This window comes from Tinamus guttatus, unplaced genomic scaffold (genome assembly GCF_059628265.1).
Source record: "Tinamus guttatus ecotype Peru unplaced genomic scaffold, ASM5962826v1 Tinamus_guttatus_pri_ptg000090l, whole genome shotgun sequence".
Lineage (NCBI taxonomy): Eukaryota > Metazoa > Chordata > Aves > Tinamiformes > Tinamidae > Tinamus > Tinamus guttatus.
The window spans coordinates 622,509-633,252 of record NW_028288624.1 but is presented as its reverse complement, the minus strand read 5'-3'; positions in this window follow the sequence as shown (position 1 = coordinate 633,252).

Genomic DNA, 10,744 nt, shown 5'->3' with positions numbered 1-10,744 from the left:
CTACTTCCAGCTGACTGTAGAAGGCCTTGTCAACTTCCTCATCCTGATCAGCTGGCCTCTAGTAAACACCTACCACAGTGTCTCCCACACTAGCCTGCCCTTGAATCCTTACCCACAAACTCCCTAATCCCCTTTAATCCTTACCCACAAGCTCACAACTCTCTCATCATCCACCCCCAGGTTGAGCTCTATGCATTCCAGTTGCTCCCTCACATAAAGAGCAACTCCACCACCTTGCCTTCCTAGCCTGTCCTTCCTAAAAAGCACTTAGCCTTCCTTGACAACGCTCCAGTCATGTGAGCTATCCTACCCTGTCTCTGTAATTCCAATGAGATCATGAGGCTGGGACTGCACACAGATCTCCAGTTCTTCTGTTTATTCCCCATGCCGCATGCATTGTGTACAGGCATTTAAGGGAAGTAATTGAGCCTGCAGCTTTCCTGGGAGGGGTGGAAGAGGACCCTCTATAAACATCTCCTATACTCACTTCCCCACTACTGTGCTCCCGCTGGGCACCTTCTGGCTCTGACTGCAGGACACTGATTGCCCTGTCCATGTAATGTTTCCCTTCTCCCTCCTTAGTTTAAAGCCCTTCCAACCAGGCTGGCCATCCTTTCGGCAAAGACACGTGTGCCCCTCTTGCTGAGGTGGCTCTCAGCATTCCCCCTAGCTGGTGATCTTCAGAGTCCCATGGTCATAGAAACCAAAACCCTGTTGCCAAGACCAGCGGCACAGCCAGTTGTTAACCTGTAATATCTGCCTTTTCTTTCTCATATCCATTCCCCTCATTGGCATGATAGAGCAGAACACAACTTGGGCACCCAGACCTTTGATATATATGTATTAGCTGTGTGTGTGTGTGTGTGTGCGTATACGCACAATATACAATTGCTGTGATTAGATACAGTGAATTGGTACCCAAAGGAAGAAAGCTCTGTTTGTTTAAAAGTGCCTGTGATGAACGTAGTTATAGTATTTCAAAAGTCTCTGTACTGCATGCTGAAAATAGGCTTTTTGCCAAGTGGGAATTGAAACGCATATACATATTACTTTATTTGCCTTGGAAGAAATTAATTTTCAGCCAGAAGCCGATATGATTATTTAATATTTATCTTTAGCTGCAAGACAATGAATCCATTATTTTATACATTTAGTTTGTTATTTTATATGTACTCTTCATGCAGATTTTCCTATAGGAGGTGCTGATACACTCATGTGTAATTGTACATCAAGGTTATTGAGTCTCTAGTTGGTACATTTCTATAGCTAGTGCTGGCTGGTGCTCACCAGCAGAAATATGATTTTTCCTTGTAATCGGAAGTGTGTCAAGGTTTAGCACAAGCCTGTGCATGAATCTGTGGAGTGCAGGAATATGTGGGAAGAGAAGTGATTCTTTTCCCTTCTTGCTTTTAATGTTATTAAAGTTAAAACTTCTGCAACATTAAAATTAAGCAAATAAAATTGAAGGAGGTTGTTTGTTCAAGTTGCCTGATTTAGTACAAGCAAGTGGACTAGAGTGTATAAAGCTACAGTATTGCAGAGTACCCTGTAGATGGGAACTGTTAGATATCCGTGGAGCATTACTCTGCACAGTCAGCAAACTTTACTATGACCATAGTAAGAGATGCTAAAATGTCATTTCATGGGCCATATTATGTGCTCCTTATAATCAGTATTTTGGCCATGGTTTATTACATGTTTGATAAACTGTAACTTCTTGGACAAATGTTAGGTTAGCTTACTTCTACTGTCATTTAAAGATCTTTAAGGAACTTATTTTGCCCCAAGGATTTAATCATTCAGCAGCATTCTGTGGCCTTGTGGCTGATAAATTACTGTAGAAATGATCGGTGGTCCTCTTGATAATGTGGTTGTAAAGAATGTTACATAACAACTAAGATTTTAAGACTTTTTGAATTTCAAGCCAAATTGATTAAATAAAACAAATCTGTAGGTTTAGGGAAGAGGCTTTAGTGTAGGAAGAGAGCAACAGTTCACAATTGTGTGTGTTTATTCAGACATGTAACACAATTAGATTTAACACCAACAGTTATGCTAACAAGAAAATTTCAGTTATTTCTAGACCTGCCATGCCCCCCTATCATAAAATATATTCAGAAGTAACAGAGGTTATTTAAACTGTAATACCAGAACAAAACCCATTCACAGCAAAGTTGATAGTACTAGAACTGCAATACTGTCAAAAAATGGAGAGTTTTTATAATTAAATTGCTTGGATATTGTTCTGTGAAGGGAGTTCAGTAAATGTGTCCTCTGGAGGAATCACTAGAAAACATGATGGAAGCTCATGGAGAATTTTTGCTAGGACTGAATTTGAAATATAAAGAGGAAGATGTGTGGGAGACTCATGAATTTAGCACACCAATGCTTAGCTAAAGAGGAGGAAGATGTGATGCTTTAAATTCAGCATAACCTGCCTTCTCACAGCTCAAAGCAAGCAAAGTAAGATAAGATCATGTTGTTGTACAGTGAGGGAGGGACTCGCACGCTCTGAGAGTTCCTTCTCTGCTCTCAAGATTGTGTGATTTGGAAGGCAATTTTCTTTTTTCTTTTTATTTTAAAAACCTTAAGGATTAACTTCATCATCCAGTTTTGTACATTCATCCAGCATAAAAGCTTTTATGTTTTTCCCTGGGTCATGAAGTAATTCGTGCTTCGACTGTCTCAGTTCTGAACCCAGGGCTTTTTACATACCAGAAACAGCAGCGTAATGAGCAACAGTGGCTAAAATTTTAAAGAATAATGTGGGATTTTGGGGTCACATTTTGCAGATCCTCTGTTCAGGAAGTTGTAGAAAACTATATTCTATTAGGGATATTACCTTCATTTCCTGCTGGATTCCATGGGATTGAGTCTTGCTCATTGGGGAATTCTGTTTTTCAGTTGTCTGAGCTATAGCCTGAAAGTTATTTCAAGTGAGTGCCATCTTTCTAAGGCAAAATGGGATGCTATTTCCTGCTCGACTGTTGTGCAGTCGTACCTGCTCCAGGCAAGCTGCAGAAGTGAATTGCTTCTCTGGGTTGTCCTGCATCCTTGTGTTGACTGGAATGCTGAGCTGTTGGCTGAGCCACCTATGAAGCTGTTGCCTTTGCCCTTCAGCTTGTGTGACTCCCATTATCGTGTATACTATATTTGGTTATGCATTTAAAATTAAGCAAAATAAATAAAAAAGCTCTGATTAATGCTTTGAAAGAGAACTTTTTGACAGTCTACTCATTTTGCTATTCTTGATACGTTTACAGTTTTTTAAAAAAATGAATAGATTTATTCAATTTGGAGATCTTGCAGAAAAAAATAGTTTTTTAATAGACAAATATTACATCAACAGCGAGAGTGCATTTAATGTTGTAGGTGAAAAAAAATCTTTATTTGATGGTAAAACTATGTTAGTGGTCAAAATAAAGCAACTTTCAATATTGCATGTTTCATATTTACATTTTAAAGAAATTTTGCTGAAATTTCAGGAGTTTCACTAAAAACATAATGATTGGGGTAATGTTTACAAAATAGTAACTATGTATATGATCATTTTCTCTAAATTAAATATTGGGAAATAAGGACAGAACTAGTACATTTTTTCTGCTTTTCTTGAGGTATTTCAAGAGGCTTTCTGATGTCGATAAGTATATAGGCTGTCTCTGACAGTTGCTGCTTTTCATTCTGCAGCATAACATTCTGAGAGAAGGAAAGACTTTTTAGAGGAGGCTACTACCTGCTTCTAAGCCTATTTGATTCATATATGTGATTTTGCAGCTATTTGGTTATTTCAAACTCAAAATAATCTTCCCATCGCTCTATAACTGACACCAATCAGGGCCTTTAAAAAATAAGCTGCTACTTAATATTGTCATTCTGGTGAAACAAGCCCTGAGAAGACAGAAGAGTGTCATTTGAATGCACTTTTGAGGAAAAGAGCAAGGATTTCTGAATAGTATGATAAAAAAAAAAAATCCCGAAAAGAAAAAGAAGAGGAACAAAAATACAAGAAAATGATAAAGGAAGAGAAACTGTTTGGTTGACATCTTTACTGCAAAATCAGAGTCAGTGTATTTTGTCTAAGACTGGAGAGATATTTTTTTTAGTTTTAGCCAGATGAATAACTTCTGTATGATTGGCATGAAAAATTTTTCCTTTTTAATGCTGACATGGAAAGACAATGGAAAAAATGCATTTAAAAACAACTGAAATGTTTTGTTCTACCCAAAATAAAATGATTAGTTTAATTCTCTGGTTATTTCTTTTCTTACAGTTGAACTAGAACATTTTCTGAAAGAAATTTCAAGTATTTCATTATAAAATCTCCAAAATAAAAAGCTTACCCAAAAGTCTTATAAAAAGTGTGAATGATTAAAATGAAATTCAGTTCAAATTGTGATGGAATTCTTTTGTACCTGCGAGACCCTTAATTTTGAGTAAATTCACTACACTCACTGTGGTTGTGTGAATTTAGTAATGAATTAACTGGAAATAATGTATTGATTCTTTCTGACAATGTTATAAATGGTTGGAACTTTGGCCTTTTAAAGTAGGTGGTCAAAAGTAGTGCTCAGCTGAGTTTCATGGAAGGTGCTGAATGTGGGAGCAAGTTTCCATATCTGATTCCCACTGAGATGTTGCAAGTGTAGGGGGTGAAAAAATACCTAAGGCCAGTGTCTGGCAGGATTTACCTTTCCTATACTGTATATTTTGAGACTGAGCATTAATGTGAGGTGCAAGCTTAGGCTCCCAGGCATTCTCAGTATCCAGTCACTGACATGTTGCTGCACCTTATGTCCTTATCCTTCTCAGTGGGACCTTTAAATCAAATAAAGCAGCTCTTTGCACTGACCTCAGGTGGTAACAAAACTATGCATTTTTGTTTAAGCAATATTTATTTAATATATCAAGGAGTAACAATAGTCAGGAAGTGGCCCAGCATTGGCAATGGTTAGAATTATGCTCCCACTGTTGATAATGATGGATAATGATGAATTAATTGTTCTATTCATGCATTCATGTAAAAGCAAGTGACCTCTGTGCAGTCACTGTGTCTAGTAGTTGCAATTAATTTGTCTGTTTACCAGACCTTCCATTTGGTAGCTCCTGCGACATCCCTCGCCATTACACCTGAACTTTCCTCATGTGCCTACTGCCAGGGCTTTGCTACCTGTGATGATAACCCGCTGATGGAGGAGCTTAGCCAACATAAACTACATAGTTTGCTGTTACATCAACTGCCAGACAAGAGTTTCACAGCCCTAAAAATTACGGAAGTGTTCTGCCAAAAATATTTAACATGTCTATATTCATTTTTCCAGTAGAGGTGTTGATCAGACTGGTTTGGAACATCTGCAAGTTGAAATTCAGCTTAAAGAGCCTTCACACATGCAATATCTCAAGTGAATTTTTGCAGATATATTCACGTCATCTGATATGAAAACTTGTAATGAAGTGGTCACAATATTCTCTAACTATCAGTGAGTTTTATTGCTGTATGTCTTAAAGCTTGTGGTAAACTAGCGTCCAGTGATATCTGCGGTCAAGATGCCCATGGACTAGCTGTTCCACAAGGATCAGTGCCTTTGCATGGCACAGACTGATGATGGCAGGGATTTTTCTTTAATTTCCAGGACTTGGCTCCTTGAATTTCTTGTAGTGTGTGCCCCCTCTCTCCTGAAACTTGGGCCATCTTACAGTAGGATGAAATAAGATGCAATTTTGCTTTTACTTGCCCTTCTTTGAGACATTTGCAACATACTCATTCTGATGCTGGCTCCTCTCTGGTGGTCTCTTCTCTCTTTTAATCTCTTAAAAAAAAAAAAAAAGTGCATTTTCCTTCCCCTTTGAGGCATTGTGCAATGTTGTGGGCCAAGGAGGGAGAAAGGAAAAATTAATAGTGGGCAGTTCTACCTATGATAATTGAGTCAGACCAATCTTTTCCAATGACTGCTGTCTTTTTCTGTGGGACAAAAATAAGAGGATGCTTAAAATGTATCTGTGGGCCAATTGAGTGTATAATGTTTGGGATTTATGCAGTACAGCATCACTCTTACAACAGGAACTTCTTAGTATGCAGTACAGCTTGGTTCATTGTAATTAAAGTATGTCTGCAATAAAAAAAAGATCAGTGGTATCCCTTTGTTAAACTTATGTATGAAAAAAGGAAAATGTATATATATTTTTTCACTCCTAGAAAATGAAAAATTTCAATTTTTGCAACTTGTTCACAAATTGTCACACTCTCGTATGTATTTTTTTTGAGTTATGGCCTCATAAGCAGGGAAATGTCTCTTTCTTGCCATTTGCATTAAACTGGTATATGAATATGGAGGCTATAGTTTGTTACTTAGTCACTCTAAAGGATTTTTGGATGCCACATAAAAGCTTAAAGTGGAGATAGTGACAAAAATAGTGATTTTTTTTTTTTGTTTTGTCCTAAGAGAGTAGAATACAAACGAAGATGTCTCAAAAGTGATGATCACCAGCTGCTTTTTGGGGTGCTGAGGAAGGAAGGCACCAGGACCAGGTGCTGGATTTGCCCTTGATGCTGTAGTGTAGCAACACTTGTTTTGCCTGATGTGAGATCTCAGAGCTGATTTAGCTTTCTCTAGTTTTTATGGTTATATTAGAAACCTTATTCTGTTTCAGCATGGGTAATTCTTTTGCATTTTTTCTTTATCCTTCTGAATTATATGGTTTCTCCCATGGAAGTGAGCTAATGAATACATGCCAAGGCTCATTTTGCTTAATATCTTAACTACTACGCAAGTAATCCCTCAATACCTAGAAAGCCAAAACTGCATTCAAAATTTTGAGGCGCTTGATTTTTTGGCATTGCAGTCTGGCTCGGGCGAACTTGACCGAGGCCCCGTAAAAGCAAAAGCAGCCTTGGAAGAAGTGTATATTATTGTATAAAATTTACTACCAAGAGGAGTGATATGAATAGGAAATGTATACAGTAGCTTGCTGCATGCTAGCAGGTCTTTTCTGGGCTCCTAAATGTTAACTGGGTAGTAATGTAAGTTATTACACTCATTAAATTAGGCCACAAACAAGTCAACAATGATTCAGCAAAATGGTTTTGTTTGTATAGTGCGAGGACGTCTGATAGATACCCAGTCAAACATTTATGGCTAAATGGATGAAGATTTTAACATTACAGCCTAATAAAAACCCCATACTGTGTGATTAAATAAGAGGGAAAGCAGTAAAAAAGAGAAAGCGTAATGACGGTAACATGTAGGTCAGTTACAATTTAATTGTCATTGCACTTCATTGCTAACATATCAATTCTCTGCTGCTTAGCTGAGCAGAAAACAACAACTTAACATGTACAGTGGGCCCGCAGACTGCTCGTCAAGCCCCCCTTACATCACCTGCCTTTGACTACTTCCTTAGCAGCCGCATGAAGTCTTCCTGCTTTAATAGGATAATCTTGCTGGAAGCTCCTGCTGATTGTGTCCTCCCCATGCTCAATGCATCAGTGATCAGTAAATTTACTTGGCGCTCTCCGTAGATGCTAAAATTAGGTTGTTTGCATTGCAACTTTCAATGCTCCTGCAACAAGAAACACCTGCTTGCAGATTTATACTGTTTTATTTAATGGCTTAAAATAAAGATGGGTTTACAGTGGCAATACCCTGATGTACTATATCGGAAGAGCACAAGGCCTGACTGGTTTTCTTACTTATCCAAGTTATACTATAGCTCTTTGCCATATAAGGCATGGCATCATTAACATTAATTGCAGCTTTAGAAACACCATGGAAGTATTTATTCCTGCCAACTTTTCCACCAGTTTATATTTCCAGTGCTACTAAGTAAAGCAACATGGGCAGATCTCCATTTTTTGAAAATATTATATTTTAATCTGAGTAATTCAGAGAGATCTCAAAGGGACGTTGGCTTTGGCACCTTTTGAAAATGTTAGCTCTGAAAAATTGTCTGCTTAGCACTCATGCTGATCTATAGTAAAGACTTAACAGAGTACATAACTGAACTATTAATTCAGGTGCCTAAGGTGACATTTTTTTTTTTAACCGGCTCTGCGGGGCCTATTTTATATAAAGTTCCTATTTAAAACAAAAACAAAAGAAAAAAAAAATGAAACAGGCAACAGCTAGAGAATTTCAGGAGAGAGGCTGAAGAAATACCTGTTCCAAACCCTGTTTTTCCCACAAAATTATTGCAGAGCAAATTACTAAAAGACATCGAATCCAAAAACTGCAAATATTGCTCTTTTCTCCCCCTTGAAGTTAACAGGAAACTTTTGTGATAAATGTGGAAAGACTGTCCAGCAAAGAGAGAGGGTGCTTTCTGCGCCAGGTTGGTTGAACATGATGCCTTTGTGGCAGAACAAGAGAATTGCGAGGCATTGGAGATGCTGCAAGGAAATGGATATGCCTTTGAACATCACATGTAGTTAACGCTGAATCATCCCTGGCCTGCGTGCTCAGATTTTAAGCTGTGTACCCTTCCTAATTCTCCAGAGTTTATACAAATTTTGAGTTCAGGGTGGACCGAAACATCACCACAGATGGGTATCATTGGGCTTGCCAGGCTCTCAGGGCAATGTTAGTCTAAAGGTGCTGGCAGTAGGATAACGTGTTGCATACTGGGCTCATATTCACTGCAAACCTAAATTTTTCTAGTTCTTTATGGAATAATGGAACTTGAAAAACAAATTTGATAGATTGAGGGCATATTTATTTGATGCCAGTATAAGGAATGTGCACATTCCTGTACTGTAGCCATTAGTGCCATTGAAAATCATTTTTTTCTTTCTGTTGTTGCATGTATTAAACTTAAGCTGAATATGTTCCACCTAGTTGTGAGTTTTGCAAATTGTGGCAGTTTCTACTGAGTTTCAGACCCACTAACCTCAGTTTTTGTTTTTTAACATGGAGAAGAGTGAGTAGGATCCTTGCTATTCTTTCTGGTTCTGGAGGAAATGGAAACCTATCTTTGCTGATGATACTTGGGCCAAGTGCTAAGATGAAGAGTGAAAGAGTGGAGGGAAATATATTGCTCTTACTGCACCGTGTCTCTCTCCTGATTATTAAGAACCACCAAGTAGTGAGATCCTTGTGCACCTCTGGATCAGTACTCTCAGAAAAGTATTTTTCCAGACCTTCTAGCACTTCTGTGCAAGCAGAAGAAACTATTGTGAGGCTCCGTGCACTTCAGTTCTTTCTCATTTGTCCTTTCTAGCAAGTTTATTGAATTATATCCGATCCTTTCAGTTGTGTTATAGAACTGAACGTGGCATTAAAATGGAACTTCTGGCTTTAACTGCTGGCCTACAAACTTTATCTACCTTGGCTAGCAGTAGTAAGAAAGCTCATGAGTGCTCAGGCTTTGGTGTTGATAATACGATTGTTTGTGCTCTTGGTGGCCAGTTTATAGTGAAATGTGTGTTTCCATGGCTTCACTGGGTTAGCTAACTGTGTTCTGATTGCAGTTTGGGCATCCTCAAAACTATGCAACTAGCCTTAATCAAATTAATTTAGATTTCACTGATTTATTATTTTAGTAAAGTTTCTTTTTTTTCCTTGTTGTCAGCAGCAGTTTAGTTTCAAAACTGGGAATTTAATGTGTCTATTTCCATGTATGGAGGATTTAAATCAGCAGGCAGTAGTTCATATGACAACTCTAACACTTATGTACATCCAAATTTAGATATAAGAAATCATGGACAAAGTGCCTACAAAAGTGTAGGCATTTACATTTGAATCCTAAATACTGTATTTTCCTCAGAAAATGTATCTTGTTTTTTTTTTGTTTTGTTTTGTTTTGTTTTTTTAAAAAAAAAAAGAAAAAGAAAGACAAGCAGGATTTTCCTAAAGAAAAATCTCTGAAGTATTATGCAGTTGCAGAAGCTAAGAGTGCAGAAACATGTATTTGGGCCATTAGTACAGAGGTATCGCTGTAGTTTTCTATCATTGTTGTCCTAAGTATTTTATCTTATCTGCTTGAACCTATCTAGAAATGTTACCTGAATAAGGTCTGAATTTTGGAAATGAAAAGAGATTAAGACTGTTGCTTTAGGGCTTATTTCAAAATTCCTTAGAGTCAGTAGACATCTTTCCAACAAGTTAAAAGGCTATTAAATCAGCTTATGTTCCAGGAAGACACATCTGAAAGATAGAGCACAGTAAGAAATTTGTACTGCAGATATTTTCCTACCTCTTACTTGCTTGTTTGAGTAGATGCAAGTTGACAGCTTCTTGTTGGGCTTCTAAACTATTAATTTCTCTGGGCCATCCTTTAGCAGCTGCAGGTTTTTGCAGAAATAGCACATGCAACACACTTTGCACCCTACCTGTTATAGCCGTTGTCTTTGGCCACTCGGAAGCCCCAAGCCTGGGACCGATTCCTCTGGACACGTTGTCTCCCCCAAAAGAGGGTTATGGTCCCTTTGCACTTGCCTTTAAGAGCAGGATCAGCTTTCAAAGGTAATAGGCCTCTCCTCCTCTGTGCACCTGAGAACTCCAGGAGGTTTTCTGCCTTCCAGCAGCCGAACGTCTCCTATAGCTCCCCACGGTGTAATACGTCTCCACAATCCACACCCTCTCGCAGCATGACCAGCACCTAATAGGCACCATAGAGCCCCATTGAAATAGCGTGTATTAGCGACTTTAGAGCAAACTGCTCGCAAAAATCAGCCTAGATAAAATACCCAGATGTTTATGGTCAAAAGGTGCATTGGGAGCCAGTGAGGCAGCAAAGGCCTATTTTGAGTATG